At 44.0% G+C, this 26301-nt stretch overlaps 1 long non-coding RNA gene across 3 annotated transcripts; it reads left to right on the top strand.

Moving 5' to 3' along the window:
* Positions 1 to 5326: 5326 nt before the first annotated feature.
* Positions 5327 to 25353, top strand: LOC149336075 (uncharacterized). 3 transcript variants are annotated; one of them, XR_016284144.1, is made up of 3 exons: positions 5327 to 5665; positions 18211 to 18453; positions 23514 to 25353. It is a non-coding gene; the product is annotated as an uncharacterized LOC149336075 (long non-coding RNA). The 3 variants fall into 3 exon arrangements; XR_016284145.1 differs by lacking the exon at positions 5327 to 5665 and having other exon boundaries at positions 15221 to 18453; positions 25017 to 25353; XR_016284143.1 differs by lacking the exon at positions 5327 to 5665 and having other exon boundaries at positions 15221 to 18453.
* The last annotated feature ends 948 nt before the right edge of the window (positions 25354 to 26301 follow it).

The following is a 26301-nucleotide window of genomic DNA, read 5'->3' as shown; positions in this document are numbered from 1 at the left end:
GCCGGTTCTTGCTCCGGTGCTTTCCGGGCCGTGAAAATGGGCAATTATGCGTGTAACCTACTTTTTTTTTATTTCCGTTATTATCCAGTCTAAAGCACCGCCAACAGATGTGAGCGCCTTGGCTGTTTTGTGACGTTTTGTTAGCACCGTTCATAAATTACATCGACAGAAGTGGGAAAATTGTTTTTGTTTCACGTGTTTATTTTTCGTTTCGGTAAGGTGTCCGCTCCGTAGTGTTACTTGCATTTTATTGTACGTCACTTGTTTGTCACGAAAAAGGACATTGCGCAGGTAGAAAAAGTTCAAAGGCGTGCTGTGCGCTTCATTTAAAATAAATATAAAACCTCCAAATCTCCATCTCTCCTTATGCAAACAAACCAGATAAAACCTCTCAGCATCCGAAGAAAGATAGCAAGAATAGAATTTTTGTACTGCCTAATTCAGGGAAAGTTTGGCATCTCGGCAAGTCCTTATGTTACTCCATCATCATCTCGAAAAACGCGACACACACACAACTACAGCTTAACTCCTCACTTCGCAAAAACAAACTCCCATAAGTTTTCATTTTTTCCGAAAACAATCAGTGATTGCAACTCACTGCCAGAAGAGGTTTTTACGTGTCCTAACTTCAAAGAGGCCATTAACAATGTCTTTTAACCCCTGAAAATGCCCTTCTTAAACGTGAATTTCTGACTATTTTATATGTGACGAAGATGTATATCGGAGTGCTTTTATATCTGCATGCATGAATTTTAAACATATGTATGTACGTAAGGTGTTCTGTAACCATTTCTTGTGCAATTTGCTTTTGCCCTTCCTGCTTGGACCAAAAAGATCTGCAGTATCATGTAAATAAAATAAAAAAATAAAAATAATGTGAAATCATTAGGCGGTTCATCGGCACGAAAGCCCGGTGTGACCGAAAAAGTGGCGACGTTACAAAACTCGCGATTGGTCGAAACGATGTGGCGTCATCAAAGGCTGAAAAATACGAAATGTTAACTAGTAATAGTCAGTACTATAGTACTCAAAAATACATTAAATATCAAGAAATAGGAGACAATTAGAATGGAATGGAAGTATAACTAGATTACAAGTGAAAAATGTTTGGAATAGAATTGCAATTTAGCGCAGAACTGAAATAAAATTGGAATAAAATTTCAATGTTAGCACTGCTCGCGCGTAAGTTTCTGAAGTGCCCCCGGTAATTTTTTTTTTTTTTTTGCAATGTTCAAACTCTTCAAATTTCTTTTCTCGATCATTATATTTTTATTTTTTGTGATTTGCCTTGGGAATGAAAGCAATCAAGATCGCGTTAAAAATTTCCAGTTTGGAACCCTCGCCTTCGTGTGCTCATGTCTGGGCAGCTATGCATGTACTTATTGTTTTCGTAGTTAGTAAAACCATTTTAATTAGGTCTGACTGGCAAAGCAACCGGGAAATGAGCATCGCGGCAAAGCATAAAGAACTGTAAATTGAACATAGGTTTCTCTGCTTTCATAATAGGTAGTTTTTTCGTGCTTAAAAACAAAGAAAAACAGTGTGAAATATTTGTCCGTCAATTTGTCTTAGAACTCTTCAAACCCCCTTTCTGCGCGTGTATTAGTGAAGTTTCTGAGACACACAATTTACACAATGTGACCAGAGGCTCGCCAGCCTTTGTCACCTTAATCCTTAGCACAATGCCATCTGCATTTGTCTATTTTAAGGCCGCTTAGTTAAATGCAACTTGGGATATAACAGTGATATACATCCACGGCATCTCTTTCTGCCTTTCTTCTTTCACTCCCACCTTCCTCCCTTCCCTTACGCCGCGGTTCAGGTGCCCAACGAGATATGTGAGACAGATACTGCGCCATTTCCTTTCATCAAAAACCAATTTACAATTTATATTTATTCCCCGAAGTTCTCTAATCCCTCCTTAACTAACTTACAGGTAACTCATTTCTCAGTTGACTAAGTAAACGCAGTCAATCACACAGTCGATCAACCACGCAGTCACTAACTCGTGCAAAGCGTTACTCATTGAACAAGACAATCGCTGAGTCTGGCTTGGAGCAGCGCGTCTCTTTTTGGGGTTTACTCGTCTTGATGGGAAGGCAAAAAGTCTCGGAGATATCTGCTTTACAGGCTGACGGCCCGCCGCATACCGTATTTAGACTAAACGCTGCGAGAATGGCAGGATTCTTCAACAGCTGGACTGAAACTCCCTGTTAGAATTTGATGCGTAATGCAATGGTAAACTTGTAGATGGCTTGGATGTAATGAGCAATACCCACTTGGCGCATACTGTCAGTGCATGCATTCGTTTCGCTGTCCTTGCGCTGAGCCTTTCACACACTCTTTCTGCAGGGCTTTTACATACACTACACATACATCCACATATACATACATACACTGAGTCCTTGATTTTTGCGAGATCCTTCGCGCCTGTAAAACTAAACTATGCACTTCCGTTCCAAACAATGATAGATGATAGTATAAGAGGGGCTCTCAGCTATGTGAGCCCGCAAAGTCGTGTGATAAAATAGTCCTTGCATGCAAAACTCCACTAGCATTGGGTGATGCGGTGATGCTTATTCTCACGCATGTATCACGCAAGCTTGCACCATACACTCTGTACAACGCGTCATTTTAAGGCATACGCGCCTTCTAGATCACTACAGCAGCCTTGTACGCGCTACTAAAGTTGTGCGCACTTTTGTAATACAGTACGTTCGCTAAAACGTTTGTGAGTGATTTCCATACCCTGTTTTTAGGCCCGCATTAGTTCCGGGTTATTTTTCACTGCAGTCATTGCGCGCCTTGGCAGGAACGTGGTGTAGGCTGGCAGTGTGGTGAGATGAATGAGCTACGAAAGCGGCAATCGTATTTCATTAGACAGCGCTTGTGCTTCTCCGAACCAGCACTGCTCATTTAGTTAGACAGCAATATATGATCTCTCCAAAGAGTTTTGCCACAGTGTATTCTCAGCAGCAACCTATTGCCTTTCTAAATGAATGATCTAGGCAGCTTTTCTATTGGTTAGCCTCCCCGCCTTTCCTCCTTCTCCTTAGGCTGTTTTTTTTTCTTACCTGTGTGGTTACTTCATATACAGTAGTCTTTCCAAGACCATCAATGTCATACGAGGAGTAAATGTCAATTCTACAAATATTCCAAAGAAGTCTGCATACCCTTCGTGACCTCATGCAGTCTAGGTACCTACAGGGCCCTACACAAAAGGTCATATTCGTAAACAGCATGCAAGCACGCGTAATATGCGTGCTTAGGAAAGAAGACTTACAGAACGTACGGTACCTGATGCACATACCATTAATATGTGAAACAAATTACTACGGATGCTGGAATGGAAGCGAGCGTTGTATTTATTGCAGCTTAGCGGGCATCATTAGTAACGAAAGAGCCGATATGCGCGCTACCTGTGGAGAAGCTGAGGGGTCACTGGGGAACGCATTAATAGCATCCTTGGCGGTGGTGGTATCGGAAATTCAGTCGCTTCGGTTCTCACGCAAGCTTTGCTTGGATGTAAGCACCCGATTAGTATGCGGTAACTGTTGGTCAGTGGCAGCTGAGCAAAAAGAAAAGTTTTGAAAACAAATTAAGCGTCAGCTAACAGCTGCGGTACGCTGGAATCTGACTTGCCGAATCTTTGCCTTGCACGATGTAAGCATTCTGCTTTGATTTCATTTTACTATTGCTGTCCATTGTGCAGGCAATAAGGCCCTGGCGAGACTCAGAGGCGAAATGAGGATTGTTCGGGAGGTGCGAACCGCGCCGGGTGCGGCACTGAAACGAGATGCGACTGCAGAGCGCGAAGGGGGCTGACCGAAGCTGTGACACCGCGCTTCTTATTCTTTAGTGTTGTAGCGAAAGCTACATTGGCCACGAACTTGCGATTTCGCTGTGGCGGTGCTCGCATGTCAGAGCAAACCCAAAGGATAGGACAGCAATACACATCTCTCTGTCAGGAGGTCCTATTAGAGAGGTGGAGGAGCTCCGTATTCTGGGCCTTTTCATTCACCAGAGACTCAGACCGGACTCCACTATTGCGAAACTCAAGAGAGTAGGCGAACAGGTAGGGCGAATGATCCGCCGCGTTTCCAACAAGCGGGGTGGTCTGCGGGGCAGGGACGCGCTTCGGCTCGTCTATGCCTTCGTGACTAGCCGGATCCTCTACGCCGTGCCATATCTCCGCACTACTAAGCAAGACGAGGCGCGAATAGACGCCATCATCCGCAAGGCAACTAAGCGAGCCCTGGATCTCCCGGTGGCTACCTCTAATGCCAAACTCAAGGCATTGGGGGTGCTAAACTCCTACCAGGAGCTGCGGGAGGCCCACCTCGTGAACCAATACACGCGGCTCACGCAGACGGCTCCTGGGCGCCGCCTGCTAAACCGCTTACACATCCAACACGACTGCACTCCAGAGGAGGCGGAGCGTATCCCAGTACTATGGCGCCATATGCTCTGGGTCTCCCCGCTCCCCCGTAACATGGACACCGACATGCATGAAAACAGACGACACGCGCGGGCTCGGGCTCTTGCGAGACAACACGGCTCCCGACCCGGTGTATATTATGTAGACGTAGCAGGGCCATCGCCCACGGGATTTTACTCGCCCGCTGTCGTTCACCAGGAAATGCACGTTGATGGACTCTCCTTTCGAGCCCCGAATTCAATGCGGGCCGAGGAAGTAGCGATAGCACTTGCTGCCGCCCACGCCAATTCGAGAATAATCATCACGGACTCCCGAAAAGCATGCGAACATTACTTGGCAGGGGAGATCTCCCCCTTAGCTGCTTGTATTCTACGACGGACTGCCACTGATCCAACACCCAAACGAATCATTTGGGCTCCTGGCCACCAGGGCTTACGAGGTAATGAGGCCGCTGACGCGGCTGCCCGAGCGCTTACTCACCGGGCTCCTCATCCCAGCTCTTCTGGCTCGGAGACTAACCAGCCGCTGCTGCGATTCACGGAAATATTAACACATTATAGCGACAACCACCGCCTTTTCCCGGCCCCTGCAAAAGGGCTGAGTAAGACGGAGGAGCGAACTTTAAGGCGCCTGCAGACAGGTACTCTACTCTGTCCTGCAATAATAAAACATTACGATCCTAACACGGATGGGCGATGCCCACACTGTGGGGAGACCTGTGATATCTTCCACATGGTGTGGGCATGTACTCAAAATCCCCACCTGCCCCCTTCCCCTACCCCTTCCAGAGAGGCATGGGAGACTGCCCTCCTCAACTGCTCCTCGCTTGAGTCCCAAAGGGCTCTGGTGAAACGGGCGAGAGACGGGGCCTCGTCGTGCGGTGTCCCGGACGCGTGTTTCCGTTTGCTAGCCGCTACAGACAAGCCCAATGTTGGCCACGCCCGTTCCCGACAAGTGCAATGTTGCCAAAACAGACGCTGCAGCCAAGTTCAGTGTTGCTCACGCCCGTTCCCGACAAATGCAACGTTGCCAAGGTGTTGTCTGCTGTTGCCATGACGCCCAAACAGACGCCCCGCTGGGTGAATGCTAGGGAGCCTACATGTTGCGCGCCACCGTCTTTTTACATGTAGGCTCTCTAGTGAATGCAGAAATGCAGCGCCGCGTCTTTCCTGGCCCAAGTGTATTGTAGCAACGTTTGCCTGGCCTGCATATGTGCGAAAATTATCGGTGAGTGGTTCAGCGGTAGAGTGAGATTCCTGGCCTTTCAAGCCAGCATTGGTGGCACTTGTTTTGATTGTCGGTGATTTGACTGTGTAACTGTCGCTTTTTTGAGTCTTTTCTCTTAGCGGGTTTCGTGTAAAGTCCACGGCGGAGTGGTTTTTGTATGATGTAGGTTTTGAGCGTATATTTTCGTGGTTTACTGCAAAAATTGTCGTGACAGCCCGTACTCATTGTGCCCATTCTTCGTCTTAGGTTGTGGCACAATTTTTTCAAATTGCTGAATCTTCAAACTCATATCTATCTCACACCTCTCATGAAAGCTGCAGTTACGGATGACGTTGTCGCAAAACTGAAATAAGGGAGCTGGAGTCAGGTAACCTAGAACAGTGCATTGGGCTGTAAGATCATTTCCTTTAGACATTGTTGCAAACAGTTTCATGATGGCATATACCTGTTGTCTTATCTTATATTGGACACAGGAATGATGATACGTCCACACAAAGTACTAGTGTTAAACGGTTCCGAGTGCAAACAGTAGGCGTTAGTAATATTGCACCCACTGCTCTGTGTGTAATCTGAGATGGATGTGGCAGCCACATATTTTCTGCAATCTGTGATTTTGTTGGTAGTTCCTAAGCATAGATGATCTGAAAGTGCAAGCTTCTCTCATCTAGAGATCAGCTTTCCATGCTTGGCATATGTGCTTGCTCCTTTTCTCCAATGCATAATGACTCTTTTGGTGTAAATCGTACCTTGATGGAAACAGCGCTGCTAGCGATTTTTTTAGACAATTTACAACTTCTACATTGACACTTTGTTCCTCAATTCAATAATGAAAAAGTTAGCTAATTATGCTGAACTAATTAATTAACTTTGAAGCACGAAAAAAAAACTGCAGACTAGGTTCATAGGTCGGCACACTCACTCTTGAGTGCACTCATATCAGCTCACATGTGAGTGAGTGGTCGTGCGTGTGAGTGGACGCGAGTGCGAGTGAGTGTGGGTGGTGATGGGTGTGAGTGCGAATGAGTGGACGTGAGTGTGAGTGAGAAGTTGTGATTGCTAGTGAGTGATCGTTGTGAATGCAAGTGGTCATGAGTGTGAGAGTAAGTCGTGAGTGCGAGTGGTTAAGAGCGTGAGTAGACATGAGTACAAGTGTGAGTGAGTGGTTGAGAATGCGAGTGGTTACGAGTGTGAGTTGACATGAGTGTGAATGCGAGTGATTGGTTACGAGTGTGAGTGCACATGAGTGTGAGTACGAGTGAGTGGATGTGAGGGTGAGTGGCTGTGAGTGCGAATGTTATTGAGACACCCCCCATGGTGCCGAGGTATGACTAGGTCACATGACTCTGAACTACCCTCAGTTGGTCTCATGCAGCTAGGACATTCTGTGTTTTTTAAAAGCTTGGATACTTTTAGCTGGGGCACCTCGTATATGACGCATGATAAAATATGGTAGATAGCAACTGCATACCGGAAAAAGGTGCAGTGGGAATAAACAATCATAACAAAACATTTTATTAAGCATGCTCAATTTGACAAACGTATTAAGGAGCACCGCAAAAAGAGAACACAATACTATATAAAAGCACTCAAGCAATAAAAGCCGTACACAATAAACACAGGGTTCATTGGCATGGCAAATGAAGGTATTTAAAAAGTACACACTTTTTCAAGTTTTTATGGAATGATGCTTCTGTACTCGATGATTTGATGATTGTTAGTAGTGAGTTCCAGACACAAATTAATAAAACATAAATGAACAAAATGAATAATGAATAAAAACGAAATATCATCATTTTTCAAGCCAGGTATAGGGCTGTTGTCCTCACCAATATCTCTCACGTATTCCAATTACTCCGGGGAATTAAATGCCTTGTACTTTTGGTACACTTACTGCTAACTTTGCATAAGGGTTCCTAAGTCAGCACTGAACCGTAGTTTATCTCAAGCTTGCCTAGAGAATAAACTCTTGCCAGGACAGAAGCATTGCATATTTGAAACACTTTCTCTGCAATTTATTTATTTATTTATTTAGAGCATACTGCAGTTCCAGTGAAGGGCCCTGGCAGGAGGGGCACAATAAGCACAAAACAAATTTGTACAAGTCAAGTCATGAAACAAAAGCAATTCAATTCAATTCAAGCAATTCAAGCCTGTTCTGAGGCATCAGTGTCAACTATATATGGCGATGGTGGTAGCTGATTCCACTCGGTAATGGTGCGGGGAAAAAAAAGAAAATTTGGATATGTTAGTTGTAGCAGCTCTGCATGCAGCACACTTGTCCGTTTTCGTTCCATGTTGTATGAAACTAGTTGGGACGATGTGCTGTCTTTAAAAGACGTGAATGACGCATATAATGCTTTTTTGTTCAAAGTTAAAACTGTCTATGATAAATGTTTTCCACTAGTCCATCCGCGCAAACGCAATCCAAAGAAGCCGTGGGTTACGCAAGAACTGCTGCGCAAAATAGGGACCAAAGAGAAAATGTTTGCGCAATTCATGAAATCACGGCAGCCTTCCAAGCTTGAGAAGTGTAAGAAATACCGAAACCAGCTGAATAGAGAATTGCGAACTGCTAAGCTAAGCTATTTTAGTAATGCATTTTCAGTGGGGTCCAATAGAAGTGTTCACAACCAGTGGGACCAACTGAACAAATTACTAAATCGCACCTCAAAAACAACTATTACGACAATAGTGAAAGATGGTACACCAAGAGGTGGGGAGGAACTGTGTAATGAATGTAATAATTACTTTGTTAACATAACCAAAACATTATGCTGTCCCTCTGACACACCTGTGGGTTACGCGTATAATACACCATGCATTCCTGAATCCCTGTTCATGTATCCCACTGATGAAGGTGAAACAGTGACAGTGTTTAGAAATCTAAGAAATAGCAGAGCTGAAGATAAAGATGGCTTTCAGATCAAACCCTTCAAATTTGTAGTTGACATACTAGCTCCAATACTAATGCATATCTATAATCTAGCTATAGAATCTGGAGTGTTTCCAAAAGAAATGCAGGTAGCAAAAGTGGCTGTCATTCACAAAGGTGGTGCTACCTCAGATATGGCTAACTACAGGCCTATTTCCATTCTTACGATATTATCCAAAGGTCTGGAAAAGATTATTTATGTGAGAATCAATACTTTTCTAGCCAAACATTCAGTTCTATCAGACAGTCAGTTTGATTTCAGAAAACAAAGGTCCACGGAAACGGCACTAATTAAGCAAAAAGAAATAATAATAAATGCGTTTGAGGAAAAGCTCTTTGTACTAGGAATATTTGTTGATTTTTCCAAAGCATTTGACCTGCTTAATCATGCTTTACTGGTACATAAACTCAATAACTATGGAATTAGAGGTAACAGCTTATCTTTAATTGAATCATATCTGAAATATCGTAAACAAATCAACCTTGCAAGCTATCCTCTCTGGTGTACCACAAGGCAGCATTCTGGGCCCCCTATTATTTAATATTTACATTAATGATATATTTTCTGCTCCCCTTCCTCTCAACATAATAGCGTATGCAGACGACCTCAAAATGCTTTCCTCAGGTAACACAGAAACAGACCTGCTAGAACACGTCAATAAGTTCTTAGAATTCCTGCGTCAATGGTCCTTTAAGAACTACCTAAGGGTAAACATCACAAAGACCAATGCAATAACATTCTGAGCTAAAAACAGAATGGTGCGTGCAAATTTTGACCTTTGGTTAGCAAACAAAAAAATTGATGCCGTGCCAGCTGTGAAATGTCTTGGTGTTGTTTGGACCGAATCACTTAATTGCGATAAACATACTGAGAATATCTGCGCTAAAATAAACAAGATTAATGGCATCCTATGCCGCCAGAGGCATACACTTCCGCCTAGAGTTAAAGTATTAATTTACAATGCATTAATATTGCCACATATAACTTATTGTCTCATGGTCTGGGGGACAACAACCAAGCAAAAGCAAATGAAAATTCTAATGGCGCAAAAACGAGCAATTAGATTAATAGCTAATGTGCTGTGGTGTACTCATACGGGTTCCTACTTTGTAAGGTTCAGTATAATGAAAATCTCTGAGTTATTCCCATTCAAGTTAATCTCTATGTATAAAAATGCTGTTTCAACTAAGAATGATTTCCTCTTATCAAGTTTCAACCTCATTCGTTCGATTCCATCTTATAACACACGGAACAAAATGTTATGGTCTGTACCTTTCTGCCGCACTACATACGGTAAGCAGTCACCGACATACAGTCTACCACATTACCTCAATATTGTGCACAAGAACAACATCATACTTGAAAAGACTTCACGGCATAAATTAATAACACTTATTCCTTTGTTTCAATGTGCATAATTTTTGACGTCATGATTAGAACATATACATATAGCTTTGTGTATCTTCTTTCTACTTGATTTGTATCTCGGTTGATTATAAATGCGTTTCCTGTACATAAATATTTTGAGCAGTTTCTTTTGTCAAATAATGTCGAGTGATAATAGAGGCATAACATCATGCAAATGTTAATGTATATATTTTGTGGCTGTATTTTCTTTTGTGCTTGCGAGTGCGCTCTTCCACTGCTGTTGTGATTAGCTGCCAGGCGATACCGCCGGCAGAGGGCGCAGGGTGGCCCTCAAGCTGCACCAACGCAGCTTTTTGCCTTGCGTCTTCTCCCCTCTGTTACTAATGTAACCTTGTGAGAGTTAATAAAGATGTATGTATGTATGTATATGTATGTTTTAGTTAAAAATGCAGAATCAAGCCTGGCTTTCACAAATGCACAGAACTGTCTCAAAGAGGAAACTTACTGAAGCGTTTTAACACACAAGGGACAAAAACACTGACTGGGCTGCTTTACCAATGGCTGTTCTGACAGAGTTGCTCGATGGGAATGCTTACAAGGTGATCTTGAGGCCCAAGATCAGATTATGTTTGATTGGTGCAGCAAGCATATACTTTCTAGAAAGCCCAAGAGGGAACCTGAACTCAAATGTCAGCATGTGTTAGTTAATCCTCTAGGTCATCCTGCTAGGATTGCAGCCACAGCAAAAAAAATGTGAAGTTGCTTCCATGCATGTTGCACAAAGCATTATCTAACATTATCTCTAATCCTAAGTTTCAATGTACTCCATAAATGCAGAAAGATGACCCCGAGAAACTGCTAGAAGGCACATGTTAGGTCCAACAGGTTTGCAGCATAAGAATCCAGGTATCTTAAAGCTCTGCTACATTTTATTCCATTGCAATGACAATAACTTCGAACACTCTGTGGACTGCAGCTACTAGCCTGCTAAATGTACCTATTAATTGAAACAGGTGCAGTCAGACTCCACAGCCTTGGCAAAAGAAAAATAGGAAATTGGAAAGGGGTAGGTAATGCAGCCAGCACTACAGCAGAAACCCTCCCATAACCAAACAGTAAACATGAACATTCATCGTGAGAGTCACTGAATGGAAGAACTGTAAAGTGAGAGTGTGATTGATTTGTGTCCTAAGTCTGTGTACACAATGCTGTATCAAAAGTATCGTTACAACAGGATGCATATATTCTCAAAGACTGAATAGAAAATTCCTGTTGACAGTGTCAGCATGGAGCCTCTTGTTTTGTTTTGAGTTTCAGATCGTTATCTGTTTTGGGGCAAGGAGAATGTTGGGGAATGGGAGATGCCCTTGGAGTGCACATTCAAAATGTAGTCCATTAAGGGAAACACCCAAGGTGAAGTACATTTCAATTAGGCAGTAATTACTCATGAGTTTGTACTTGATCGCAATTATACGGTTGTAGAGCAAAGCTAAACAGCTTTCTCAGAACCTTTGCAGCTGAAGGGAAATCCATCTTAGTCTGGCGATAGAGCCAGGGACCACTGCTTGCCTGGGCAGTCACTCTACATTTAAGCTAACCAGGGTGCCTAGCAGATGCCATGGTGAGGCCGAATTGATCAGCAACCCGAAGCAAGAACGGTGTTAGTCTCGCTCTGAGTTGTTGATCAATTAGCTCTCTTTATCTAAATGGTGTGAAGCTTCTGACACCATGAGACACTGTGCAGGAAATAGTTGGGGATAGCCCTTGGCCTTTTGCTTCTGACAGCCTATGCAAAAGTTTTTGAGGCAGCATGGTCACATTGCATTAAGTGTATGTCTCTTCAGTCTTCTTTAGATGCTTTAAATTAATCCGGAGCCCTCCACTAAGATGACCCTTGTAGCCAGCGGGTTCTTTTGGGATGTTAAACCGTACAATTTACAATTTTTTTCACGCGCGGGATGCTGGAGCCATAGATGGGGCCGAGAGAAAGTCAAGAAGAGAGGCAATCCATTGATCTTTACGCTGCTCACGAGGCATGACGCAGGTGGTGAGTGAAGGCACAGCGGAGTGGAGGGCGGAGAGGCTGGCAAGCTCGGCCGGGAGCGGGACAGGGCATCAGTGTCCTGGTGCTTGCGGCCCGACCAATAAACGACACGTATGTTTTATTCTTGTAGACGGAAAGCCCATCGAGCAAGGCCGCCGGAGCGAAGAAAGCCAACATAGGGCATGGTGGTTGGTGATCACGTGAAAATGACGCCCATAGAGATAAAGTCTAAACTTGCCAAGGGCCCAGGCAATGGCCAAGCACTCTTTTTCTGTCACGGAGTAGCTGGATCCGGCTTTCATGATGGTGCGACTGGCGTAAGCAATGACACATTGTTCGAAGCCAGACTTGCGTTGGGTGAGCACAGCCCTGAGGCCAATGCCACTGGCGTCCGTGTGTGGTTGGAGCTTTGCAGGTCGAAGTGGTGCAAGATGGGTGGTGCCATGAGGAGACTTCGCAAGGTGTTGTAGGCGTTGTCACAGGAAGGCGACCAACTCGAAAAAATCCATGTTGCTGCCGAGAAGCTGAGTTAAAGGGGCAACAATGGCCACAAAGTTGCGACTAAAATAGGAACAGAGGCCTAGGAAGCTGCGCAGTTCCTTAATGCAAGTAGGTTTTGGAAATGCAGTCACAGCATGAAGTTTGGCGGGGTCGGGGCAGACGCCTCCTTTTGACACACAGCGTGGCCTGAAATTTTCAGTTCACGAGCAGCAAATCGACACTTCTTTAAGTTCAGCTGAAGGCCGGCATCCGTAAGGCAGGTTAAGACGTGCTTCAGCCAGGACTGATGAGTCGCAAAGTCGGGCGAAAAGATCACGATGTCGTCGAGATAACGGAGGCACAACTTCCACTTCAGGCCGCACAGAATGGTGTCCATCATGCGCTCAAAAATAGCTGGAGCATTACAGAGGCCAAAAGGCATGACATTAAATTCATACAGGCCATCAGGGGTCACAAATGCGGTTTTAGGGCGATCGTTGGCTGCCATGGTGACCTGCCAGTAGCCAGAGCATATATCGAGAGAAGAGAAAAGTTCCGCTCCTTGAAAGCAGTCCAGAGCATCCATAGAGTTTCTTACTACTACCTAGAGGGAAAGCTGGCGGCGCTGCACTTCAGCCACCATGGACGCTCAAAGCATCATGGGGCGGTGAGCTACTTGTTGCGGCACAGTCGTAGTTTTTCGGGAACACAGAGTGGCAGTACTAAGGCGTTTCATTCCGAAAACGTAGTTCGTGTGTGCGCAGACGACTTTCGCGCGAACGCAGTGTGCAAAACCCATAGTAGTGAAGACGCGACGACACACGACGCCAATAAAAGGTTTTACTCTTCCGAAATGCCATTAAAAAACCTCTTAAAGTATCTAAACAACAACATTTTTTTTGAAAACATATTTACTTTTAAAAGTGCGCCTGTTAATTACGAAATATTAGTTTTTTAGTGTTCATCACTTGGCCAATAGGAAAGCTAGTCATGTCTTATTTTAGGCAAACTTTGCACTTAAATGCTTTTCTGCTCGTTTGTTGCAATCATTAGACAAGATATTGAATGTTAGGACGTTTGTAGCTATCAAACAGCTTTATTTTTTTATTATTTTTTGGCCAAAAGTTACAGTTCCGCAACAAGTAGCTCACCGCCCCATGATGCTTTGAGCGCCCATGGTGGCTGAGGTGGTCACGTGGGGTCTCCATGCAAACTCCCATAGACGGCTTGCCAGCTTTCCCTCTAGGTAATAGTAAGAAACTCTATGAGAGCATCATCAATGCGGGGAAGAGGGTAAACATCCTTTTGCGTGATTCAGGTGGCGGTAATCAATGCAGAAGCGAATAGAGCCATCTTTCTTCTTCTCGAGTACCACGGGTGAGGCCCAGGGACTGTGTGAGGCCTGAATCACGCCGCTCTGAAGCATGGTGTCAACTTGTTGTTGAATAACTTAGCGCTCACTGGCGGAGACACAATATGGGTGCTGACGCAGAGGGGCATGGTCACTGGTGTCGATGTGGTGGGCGACAGTCAACGTGCAGGTCAAAGTAGGTTGGTGTAAATTGAAGGAGGAACGAAAGTGATGAAGCAGTGCGAGAAGTTGAGTGCGTTGAGGTGCAGGGAGAGAGGTGTTGATGGAGGGAAGGAAAACGTCTGGAGGTGAAGTGTCGAGCGAAGTGTGGAGGGCATCTACGTCGAGGGACAGCGAAGCGTCAGTCTCATCGCAATAGAGAATGAAATCAATGATCTGGACGGTACCAAGGCACTCACCGCGACACACAACGGAAGCATATGTAAACAGACTGGTCATGAACAATGCGCTAAGGCCAGCTGACAGGGTGAGGACGGTGTAAGGTATGGGTAGGTACTTGTGGCACAGAAAGAGGCGATGGTGTAAAAAGTATGTTGCCGTCGCGAACGAAGTCAGAAGCGATGGGCACAAGAACAGAAGAACAGGGAGGCAGTTGAGTGTCTTCAGCAGTGACGGCTTTGGCAGGAGCAGCAGAAGGGGCATCGGGCGACGAAGAACCGCTGATAGCAAAAAGAACTCGAGTTCAGCCCGAGCACCATCGATGACTGCGTTTTGGCGCGATAGGAAGTCCAAACCCAAGATGATTTCATGAGAACAGTTTGGCAGAATGATGAATTCAATCATGTAGAGGAACTCCTGAATAACGACGCGAGCTGTGCACGTCGCTAATGGTGCCTGCGAGCTTGCGGTGCACAGCGAGAATCCAGAAAGTGGGGGCGTCACTTTTCGCAAGGAGCGGCAAAAGGCGACTGACTAGCGAGGTGGAGCTACAATGGACGTTTTTCCAAGAACTCTCGTCCAGCAAACTTTTGTCCCCGATAGTACATATGTGAACAGCGGCGTGTCGCGTCCCGCAAAATATACGGTGCGGCACTGCTGCATTCTTGTACACGCGGCTTATCTTGGCCTGCATTCTTTACCCGTCCTTGTGAATCGCAATACGACGCCTTGAGAAAAGGGATTGAGACTGCAAAATTAATAGCTTCGCCACATATTCCGTGAACCTCCATGAATGCTAGCACCTCCGTTCAGCCGCTGCTGTGGTTATTGTGTTCGGCTTCTGACCCGAAAGACGCGGGTTCGACCCCGGCAGCTGTCGTATTTCGATGGAGGCGTTAATGCTAGAGGCCCGTGTACTGTCCAATGCAGTGCACGCTGAGGAACCGAAATCAATCCTGTTTATTTATTTATTTATTTATTTATTCAAAATACCTTACAGGGCCCAGAAGGGCATTGAGTAAGGGGGGCAAAAACAATAGATTAAGCAAATAGGAACAATGAGTTAAAAACAACGCGCGATACAAGGCAAAAAGTAAACACAATTATAAATATACAGGGCAAAACGTAACTACAAGACATACATCACCGCATCGAAAGAAAAAGCAGTAGCCATAAAAAATATACTAATGGTTGAAATTGCACAAGAAACCAAAACTTAATACTATACCAACGAGAAGAAAAGGGAACCAAGGACACAGAACAACCTGAAACAAGACACAATGTCGTTAAAGAAAATGTTTGTGCAGCTGGTCTTGAAATGATTGGTGGTTGCCGATAGATGCAATACAGTTTGGAAGATCATTCCAAAGAATAATGGCACGTGGAAGTGCAGATGAATTGAAGGCTAGGGTTCTTCCGTAAATGCGTTTAATGCTGTACTGATTATGTAGGCGGTGTGAAATGCGTGAAGGCTCTTCGAGGGGCAAGGGAGATGGCCTGGTGCTGTGACGATATTTATGAAGTAAGCATAAAAGAGCGATGGAAAGGCGAATATGTAATGGTTCGAGGGAGATATCAAGTTTGATCTTAGTGATGCTGGACGGGGGTGGTACTTTTGTGTGATGAAACGAGCGGCTCTATTTTGTACGGGTTCAAGCATGTTGATTAGGTAATTTTGATAAGGAGACCACGTAGGTGAAGAAAATTCTAGTTGAGGACGCACGATTGTTAAGTAAGCGACTTTTCTCACGTTATTAGGGGTGTTTCGCAAGTTCCGCCGCAGGTACCCAAGTGATCTTGAAGCTTGGATTGAATGTGCGTGGCCCATGAAAGATTATCCGTGAGGTGAATACCTAAATACTTATAAGATGATGCCCGAGACACTACAGTACCTTCAATGGAGTACAAGAAATTAGAATTAGTATGCTTGCGGGTGAAAGAGATAACCTTGCATTTAGATGAGTTGAGCATCATTTGCCATTTACTACACCAATTTGAAATTAAGTTCAGGTCAGTTTGGAGAGCAAGGTGATCATCCATAGAATTAATGGGCCGGTAAATGATGCAGTCGTCAGCAAAGAGTCGTATAGAAGAAGATATGTCTGTGGCCAAGTCGTTAATGTATATTAGAAACAATAAGGGGCCAAGAACACTGCCTTGGGGTACGCCAGACTCTACATCACTTAGTGGGGAGGTGAAATTGTTTACTGTAGTGAACTGCTGGCGAAATGAAAGAAAGTTACGTAGCCATGACAGGGTTAAAGAATCTAGGCACAGAGCAGACAATTTTGAGAACAAGCGGGAATGTGCAACACGGTCGAAGGCTTTAGCAAAATCTAAAAAGATAGTCACTTTGAAGGTTAGCATCCATGTTGAAATCCAAGTCAGTTGTAAATTCTAGCAGTTGGGTGTCACAAGAAAAACCTTTCCGGAAGCCGTGCTGATTAGGAAAAAAGAAAGAATTAAGTTCCAGATGGCAGTAAATGTGGGAAGCGACAACATGCTCGAGTAATTCACAGCAAATGCAGGTTAGCGAAATGGGGTGGTAGTTTTCTGGTGAATTTCTGTTTCCACTTTTGAACACTGGAATGATCTTAGCAATTTTCCAATCTGTAGGAAGTAAACCAGATGATAATGATTGCTGATAGATGAGGCATATAATTTCACTGGAGATTGATACAGTGTTTTTCAATATTTTAGAATTTATTTTGTCAACACCAGCTGATGAGGAAACCTTAAGATTTGCAATGAGACGAGCGATACCTTCAGCGGTAATGGTAATAGGGGCCATATATTGGTAATCACGATCAGGAACAATGGGTATGTTGGAATGATCTTCCCGAGTGAACACTGACGCAAAATATCTGTTAAATGCTTGGGGACATTCACTCTCCGAAAGCTGCACGTGATCGTCGCTGTACAATGAAAATTGGTTGCTAGTACTGTCGGGAGATATCACACGCCAGAGCTTTTTGGGATTAGATTTTAGGAGGGCGGGTAGGTCATGAGAAAAATATTTTTTCTTTGATGCCCGGAGGGCCGAACAGTGAGATTTCAGACAATCGTATTTTTTCCAAGCATCCGATGTAGATATACCAACCGAGCTTTTCTGTACAAACGCTTTTTTTTGTTTCGATGATGGCGGAGAGATCTATTGAACCATGGATTAGATTTGTTGTTTGAAATTGAAACCAAGGGAACATATTTGTAAACTAGATTGGACATCATGATCTTCATGATCTTATAAAGTACCCAGTTCTGATCGACGGACCTGTCTGCAAATGAGGGCAAGAACGTTTGAATAAAAAAATCATTAAGTGCAATATTCATATCTCTATAATTAGCTCTACTGTAATCGCGAATTTTCCTGGATGTAAGACCTTGAAACGCTAATGGGACATTAAGTCGTAGATGAATGAGCTTATGGTCACTAAAACCGTCAAGGAGTAACACTTCGTTAATCGTTTCGGGCGCATTGCAGAAAGCTAAATCTAAAATGTTTGAACCGCGAGTGGGTTGGTTAATCACCTGAAAGAAATTAAAATCTAACATAATGTTGATAAGCTCTGTTGAGGCGCGGCAAGATGACAAATGTCACCAACCAGTAAGAGACAGCATTTCTAGACCTCCGATATACATATACAGCTTCTGAAGTTCTGCTTGAAATATTACTCATGCCTGGCAGAATTGCCGCTGCCGTGACGCAGACGCGACTCATACAGAAAAAATAATTGTGCCGCTTTCAGGAATAACAGCGTTTCAATGGCAAAAAAAAAAAAAAACAAAGTCGCTTGCCGAGTTTCAGTTTTGATTTCATGGTTGGCAGTTTTGTGTAAAATCTATTCTTTCGTTATTTTTGCTGTCAGCTCTCATTATTTTTATAGTGCTATTGTGGTGTCGTTTCTTACGAATTTTGAGCCATGCTTCCAGCGCATTTCGCATCAGTTGCAAAAAAAATTGCATTTCGTAGGTGGCGCAGCAGCGCCATCTGCCTGGGACGGCCTGCCTATCGACATCAGCATCATTCTCTGCGTGCCGCGGGTTGTTTATATCTGTGGCTGGATTGGTGCTGTTCGTGCTGTTCGTGTTTTTGTTGCGGTCGTGTACGTTCCAGCTTCAGTTTATTGTGCAGTTGTAACACTAAGTGCATTTTTAAGCGTAAACAAAAAGTCATGCTGCAGTGTTCAAGTATGACACGTTGGAACCAGTTCAGGTGAGCTCTCCGTGCTGCGCAGCTGCCTACACGGCCTTCTTTGGTACTGTACTAATTTATGAGAAAACAGCGGTTGAGGTACCTTATGGTCACTTTTATTTTATCATTTACTTTTATTTTATCATCCAGAAATCGTGAGTCACAGTCATGACCTCGTGCTGCACTGCTATCTTCTGTTTTGTCAGCCTCAAAAGTTTGCGGAATGTGGCTGTATAGGAAAAACTTCATTGCTGTGCCTTGTGTACCAGTTTCCTGGCATTACGCCAGTGAATGGAGCGTGCATGTTCTCTCATGATTGCCTTGCAAATGTTGCTATGGGTTATGGCGCATGTATATGGGTTTTTCTGCGCACCCAAATTTCGTTGGGTTTTGTCAAGATCATACATGTCAGAAGGGGCTGGTGGTTATTACATCAGAGCAGTGTGAATGTTAAAAATGTACTGCAGTGGGTAAATGAAAACTAAAAAGCATGGTACAAGGCAAAGCTGCCGAAACCGCTCACCAGTTCTTGAAACAAAGTGAACATAGCAGCACTAATTCTGTTTGGGCGAGTAGGTAATGATCCATTTTCTTCAGCAGTTGTGTTGCTTGTCTTCCTTTCATGTGTCCCCTCTTTCCGCACTGTTTAACAATGATATCACTACTATGCCTCACCATTTTTTACCTAATGTGTTTCTCTTGGGTGGCTTGCAAAAATGGCTCACGCTGGCATATCATGGTCCACTGAATGTTAAATTATGGAATAACTTGGATGGTTCTCTGTGTGCATTGCCGAATAATCAGTTTCAAAGAGAACTGCCATACCATTTCTTTGACATTGCTGTAATCAAATGCTGTGTAACCCATCCCTGTTATGCCTCTAACAGAAGAGACAGCAGCATGTGTAAGTAAATAAAAAGTACTTGAATGCTTCCTTTTCAAAATTGATGCCATGCAATGACACCATTTTAGTGAGCAAATTAGTCATGAACTGATAATTCTTATCCATGCTTTGTAGCGTTTCAATGCCTGTTTTTGTCAGCCTGTCTGTAAAGGCTTTCTTTGTTTTTGTTTAGGCGAATTAGGTGCCGATCACGGTGGAAGAATATACTAGGTGTCTGAACGACAGCGCCTTTCCAGCAGGCGATGTTGACGACCGTCGGCTCGGGTTTTCTGGGAGCGTCGTGAGATGGCGCTAGCAGATTAGGGGGTCAGCGAGCGTGTGGGCGGCGTGTGTGCCGGCCACTGCATTTGGAGGAGAGGTAGTGATCGCTGCTCTTGTTTTTATGCCACGTGTCTTTTTTTGCCCATAATATTTTCCGTCATACACTCCTGTGTATTGTGTGATGGGTAAAAGCTGTTTCGTCCCTCCCTGTTGATGACAAGCGTAGCATATTTGTCTTTTCGGATGCTCCGCATCTTATGAAGTGTTTGCGCAACCGTCTGCATTCCAAAAGGTTCTAAACTTTCCTGGTGGCCGTGTCCAATGGGCACACTATGATAAGCTTTTTGTTCAAGACCAAAAGCAGCCTGGACACTTGCGTGTTTGCCACAAGCTCACAATGCATACCCATATTAATCCGTCGAACACGGAGAAGATGCCCGTAAAACTCGCTCCCAGCTGTTCAGTCGAAGTGTGACCAGCGGGCTGGAGTTTTGCTAGCAAAGAAAAAAAAGTGGGACTGGAGAATGTTAAATGCACGGTAGAATTCACCTTGAAATTAGCTATCTGTTTGACGCACTCAATCGCAATCATTGCAAAGAAGGCATCAGTGCAGGCAGCAAAGATCTCAGAGTTCTCGCCTCTCTCTTGTACTGGTTCAACAAGTGGGAGGGGAAGTGTTGGCCGGAAGGATATCTCGCGATCATTTTCTGACAGAGCAGACTGTAGCAGGCTTGCGTGTCACAGTTTTGTAAGCTTTAGAGCTGACAAGATATTTGCTCAAACAGTGTGGCTTCAAGTACGTACTGTCTGCAAAATTTAACCAGGATGTATTAGAGTGTTTTTTTTTTTGACAATCCGCCAAGAAGGCGGTCAGAATGACCATCCCTTATTACCCACATTTCTTCAGCTATATAACATGCTTTCAGTGTATAGCCTGATCAAACCACCCAAGCTTGGGAACTGCGAGGTAGAGCAAGCTCGGGAAACACATATGCTTACGTTGGCTGATCTAAAGCTTGCGTTCCAAATGGACGGAAAACAAGAGACTCGTCTTCAGCAGCTAAAATGCCAACTGGATGGATTGGTTGCCGCGGAGGTTGAGTGCGGTGAAGCGTTTGGTGAGGTATGCGCAGAGCCAGAGGCTGCTGACTGCACTGTGTATTACCTGGCTGGGTTTATGTGCAGAAAAATGTTGAAGGGCTGTTGAAGAAACTGAGGTCCATGCTCAGCCTGAAAGCATACTTGTGCAATATAAGACAAGAGGTGGGCTCCTGCACCCAAATCTCAGGATTTTTTCTTTGCTGCAGATCGCTGAAAAAGAATTTCAGCAAAATGCCACACAGATGAATGCGTATGAGGTAATAATTGAAGCAATGCTAGCAAAGCATACATTCTCGTTCCCATGTGAGGAGCATAAAGAAGATATGATGGCAAATTTGTTGAACTATTACATTGCTATGCGAATGACGCAGGTCTGCAAACAGACAAAAATTGACTAGAAAGTGAAAATGCAACATCTTAGGAAGCTTTCAAAGCTGGTCTAGAATGCCAAACACCTTGAAAAGCACTGCAGTCCGGAATTTTGGTTTGGTTTGGTTTATGAGGGTTTAACGTCCCAAAGTGACTAAGGCTATGAGAGACGCCATAGTGAAGGGCTCCGGAAATTTCGACCACGTGTAGTTCTTTAACGTGGATATACATCGCACAGTACACGGGCCTCTAGAATTTCGCCTTCATCGAAAATCGGCCGCCGATGTGATATTGCGCTGGCGACGTCTGCATGAATGTGAAAAATAAAATCCGTCTTGTTGTGTAGCCGGTTGTTTTATGAGACATGAGACATTTATGAGACATTTATGAGACGGCCTTCAAACTTTACTTCGCGTGCCTGTACGCTTGTGGCGGCAAAGCAGAGGTGGAGACAGTGCATTTCAGGAACACGCAGCAGCCCGCAGTTTGAGTGGGGCCACTATTTTCGCGCAGATATGAAATTGGAAAGCCAGCATCTACGTGAGCAATAATGCCCGACACAAAACCAAGAAGGGAACCAACGATCACCTTCCGTTATCGGAAGGTAGCATATTTCACATGCGTGACTAGGATTTATTGACATCTTAATAGCGCGTATTTGGAAATTTCTTTCTAAGAATTCTGCATTCCGCACAAGCCAGATTGTTTTGCGTTTGTACAAGCTGAGCTCTAGTAAACACGCGGGCGATTCCACTGTGGTCGATATATTGGACGTTTCAGAGTATCAAAGCACGCTTAGGTATGAATAGCATTTCTAAGCTGAAATAATCATGAGCATATACCTAAGCTTGCTTCCAAAGGCTTGCCGGACGTTTAGTCTAGTATACAGACATATATCGGGCAATTTACTTGTCATTCTTACGCGCGTGCGAATGTTTATGGAGGTCCGCGCGCCGCATCGGGTGCTACGGTTGACCCCCCAACGATCCACGCCATCTGCCGAGGGAGGCGTAAACTACGAGCAAAAAAGTCGCCGGCGCGGCAGCCGCGTTCAGACACCTAGTCTGTTTCTTCCACCGTGGTGCCGATTAAACTAAGGTGCAGTGTTAGTGCATGAATCTGTCAATAAGAGCAGCATGTTTATTACTGAACAGGTTCCAGTTGACCTCCACTGAACGTGTTCAAAAATTGAGAAGAAAGTGCTCAGAAAAAACTGTCAACTCAGCATTTATTTTGGCGAAGTTTGCTCGGTTGTAGCACTTGATTTGTTTTTTGCGAGTTGCTTTTTTGTGGGGCTCGAAATTGAGATTTCCCGTGATTATGGAACAATTAGTAAGGCCTTCTAAAAGCGTAATATTGGAACAAAGGTTTACTGGTTAGGATAAGATCAAGAACTGTGGTAGAACGACGCATGGGTTCAGAAATATGTTGTTGCAATAAAAAAACAAGGCAAGACTGGAGGAAAGTCTGAGCTTCAGGATCATTAGCTGGAGCTGTTAGTGAGGACCAACTAATTGCTGGAAAGTTAAAATCACCTATCAATAGTAAGCCTGAATTAGGAAATTGAACAGTAACTTCCCTTAACATTTTACAGAATTCACATAAGATTAAATGTTCATGTCAGAAGGGTAGTAAACACCAATAATGACATCCGTAGAGTCACATTTCACACGAACCCACACTGGCTCGAGGCATGACATGACCTCAATAAGCACAGCAGTGACTTCTTTTTGTAATGGCAAGAAGTACACCCCTACGGCTTACGCGGTCACAATGAAGTATGTTAAATTAGGAGTCGCAGAGGAAAATGCAATTGTCAGGAACCATGTCATTTAACCAGGTCTCGGTAAGTGCGATGATAGACAAACTGCATGAATCAATTAGTGAAGAAAGAGCCTTATTTTCAGATGGAACGCTTCTTATGTTAGTGTACAGGAAACTAACATGTGTCTCGTCTCCCCTTTCTGCGTCCTTCGTGAAGTTCGCGCTGTTTTCGTGTGTGTGCTAACATCTAAATCAGTGTGGCGCTGCATGTGACTGAGAGTGTGGTTGGACTGCCAGTTTATGAGGACTGGAAGGAATACATCACTCGTTTAACATCCGCACTGTGCAGAAGAGTTGTCCAGTTCCTTAACTTATGTTTCGAACAGAGAACTCGCAGTGCCTTGGTGCGAAGTACATTGTAGGAAATGTCTTGTTCGTTGAGAAGGGGTCTGGTCTCGCAGCATCAGTACTAGTAATTTTTATTTTTGGTTAAGTACACAGACAATGAAGACAGAGGAAAGGATGACACACTGCTGCTGCTGCTTGCCATTTACTAATCGCACTCTTGCACAGACATGTGCAGTAAAGAGTGCTGGCACTGTGAATGCATAAGCATCATCATGACTGCAGGTTTTTGCAGCAAAATGTCGGATGGAGTAGACGTGCATTTTTTTCTTTTCAGACTAGGAATTATTTCTGCTCAGACAATTTCTCGGTTTATCAGAAATGCTTCTTCCCGTGACAATATGTCAAAGGTATGTTGGCATCTGCATACTCTGCAACGAAAGTTGAGGAAACCACCATTCTGTGACTTTGACATTTTTGCAATGCTCATGAAAACAGTCATTTTAATGTACCCCAGTCTGCCGTTGAAGAAACCGTACCTAAGACAGCGGGATCCAGTGTACAGTGAATCCTGCGCACTGAACAAATCTGATATTATGTTTGTTTGTTTTTTCACATTCTTTTCATGCAAGAAATGGCTGGCCTAGTGATCTGGCATAACGATTGCAGCTCGTCTGGCACAGAAAACAACCACTTTGACATTGCATCACTGTCCAATTTTCTCTTGGCTATATATATGGCAGTTTGGTTGCTCTGATGAGCAATGAGGAGACAGTGCCTAAATAAAGGACTGCTTCTGTACAATTCATTCCACCGTAAACTTGTCAAGACAGCTATCGTGAAGACAGCTCTTGAATGTCATGTTCACACCATGTTGGCATCAGGTCCTCAAACAATGCACACTTAGCAGAAGCACAGTACCTTAACTACATTTTGGCCAATGTTGCTGAAGGCTTCACTGATATAGTCTCCAGGGCACCTTAGCTGTCGCATAGCTTGAAGAAAATCAGACAGCGAAATAATGTCAGTGGTTTTTTCGTGCATAGCACAAGCTGCAGTACTTTGTTGGATGACGGGGGCAACCACTTCTGGAAAAAAAAATGTTCAAAGATACATGGAAGGGAAAAAATCTTCACTGCACAATATTCATTGTATATTAGATTATGCTGTCATTGGGCAGGTGTTTAGAAGGGCACACTGGGGTATATTTTTTCTTTCATCTCCTCATGCCACAGTTTCACCTGAGGCTGCAAGATGTGAAGATAAATGTTCAAATGGCCATCTCCATAAACGTTTAAACATTGTAAGAAAAGAATGGAAGCTTCCTCAACCTTTGTTGTGCCAACCTGCGTAGCAAATTAAGCAATGTTTGGTATTGAGATATGACTGCGGTTAAGCGCAGAAGAACTCAGCTTAACAGCAGTTCGAAGCTCTAAATTTATAGGTATAAGCAGCAGGAACAATTTTAGTCCAACCAATGAGGGATGAAACTGAAATTAAACTTTGGGAGTTAGACAGGTCCCACGCTTGACCTCAGCTTTGACACACACTCTAGCATCGATACTGCTGGACTGGGGAACGGCTCAACTCAGCAGTGCAGTGTCTGTCATTGTGGAGCAACATCAGAATTGGGATTTGGTCAGGGAACATGCAAATGGTGCTGTCATGAACAGAGAACCATATGCAAACAAATAGATGTACCAGGGAATCTATGACTCCAGTACAAAAGGTGCAAATGCACACACAAACCTAGAAGGATTCCGCAAAGCCAACAAAGCCCACCTATACATTGGCTCACCATCGTTGTCACAGATCAGCCAAGAAATCGCATTCCTCGCAGGAAGGTCACAGGCAAATGAATGTGCGCATCAATGACATCCTCCTTGCAAGTCTTCAGGAATGCCTGCAGCTGATGCAGTAGACCCAGGAAGTGGTGAACAACAAGTCATCTACAGGGCCATTGTGAATACAACAGCAAACGCAGAATCGGACACCCAGTGCTAATCCTGACATGTCTCTCAAGGCCTGGGAGGCATTTCGCACTGCAGTGCAATTTTTGTGACCAGGAAAATGTTCAATTTTCCAAGATTATAATTTGGAATTCACTGCTTGCTGTTATGCAGAAAAGCATACTGTAACCTTAGTGTATATATCTGAATAAATGTGTGTTTGTTTTATTTTTCTTCCCAATTTGTTATGGACAGTTTTTATGGAGGACCAATGTACCATAATTAACGAGGCACGCCTGTATAACCATACAGTATCCAAAAAACACCACCTGGTTTTGCATATGTATGGCCTTCCTAAGAAACATCCCTCGTCCCTGCTATGACAAAGCAAATGCAAAAATGGTAGAGCAGTTAGTTGAGCTCACAGAAAAGGTATTATGCAAAACTTTCTGAAGTAAACAGCAGCCAGCCAAACAAGTGTCGGTGCTCATTTTCAGAGTCCTTTCAATGCTCCTGTTATGAGGAAGCCCACTAACTTTGCATGCATCTTCTACTGCTGTGCCTGTATCAAAGGATGAACAGCACGATAAACACTGCCACTATAGTGGGAGCAATGTATAGGAAGACTCTCAGGATACCAATGATGGCAGGGGGTCACCTTTATTTTGGCCATGGTAGAACAGATGCAGTAACTTGCAGACAGTGGCTATTTAAGAGGGCTAGAAGGTGGCATTTCTGGAGTGCACCCATGCCAATAAACAGCCTCACAGTTAAGGTGTTCCTGCATCACAGTCGGCTGTTGAAGTGTCGAGAAGCTTGATTTCTGCATATTTCCAACCAGTGTGTCGCCGTTTAGTGACTGCAACGCATATGACCGCTGCTTCAAACTACATTTCTGGTCATGTACCGCTCTAGTGTCAAAAAGAGGTGGCACCTTGCTCATTTTAAAAGTTCACTCGCACTTGACAAGGAAATGTGAGAACCAGTCAGAAAGGCAAAGTAGCAAGCATTACGGCACTTGATGTAAATGATAGGATTTCAAGTCAACGTAATGTGCCCAGCAGTCTGTACCACATCTCCATTTGAAGGGACACAGCTTTCAGCAAAATTTACTTTATTTCTAGCAGTATGAGGATCCATAGCGCACAAAATTGAAGGGACACAACACTTCGAATG

Source organism: Amblyomma mixtum, chromosome 7, assembly GCF_055824585.1.
Source record: "Amblyomma mixtum isolate Tamu chromosome 7, ASM5582458v1, whole genome shotgun sequence".
NCBI lineage: Eukaryota > Metazoa > Arthropoda > Arachnida > Ixodida > Ixodidae > Amblyomma > Amblyomma mixtum.
This window is presented reverse-complemented; position numbering and strand designations above follow the sequence as displayed.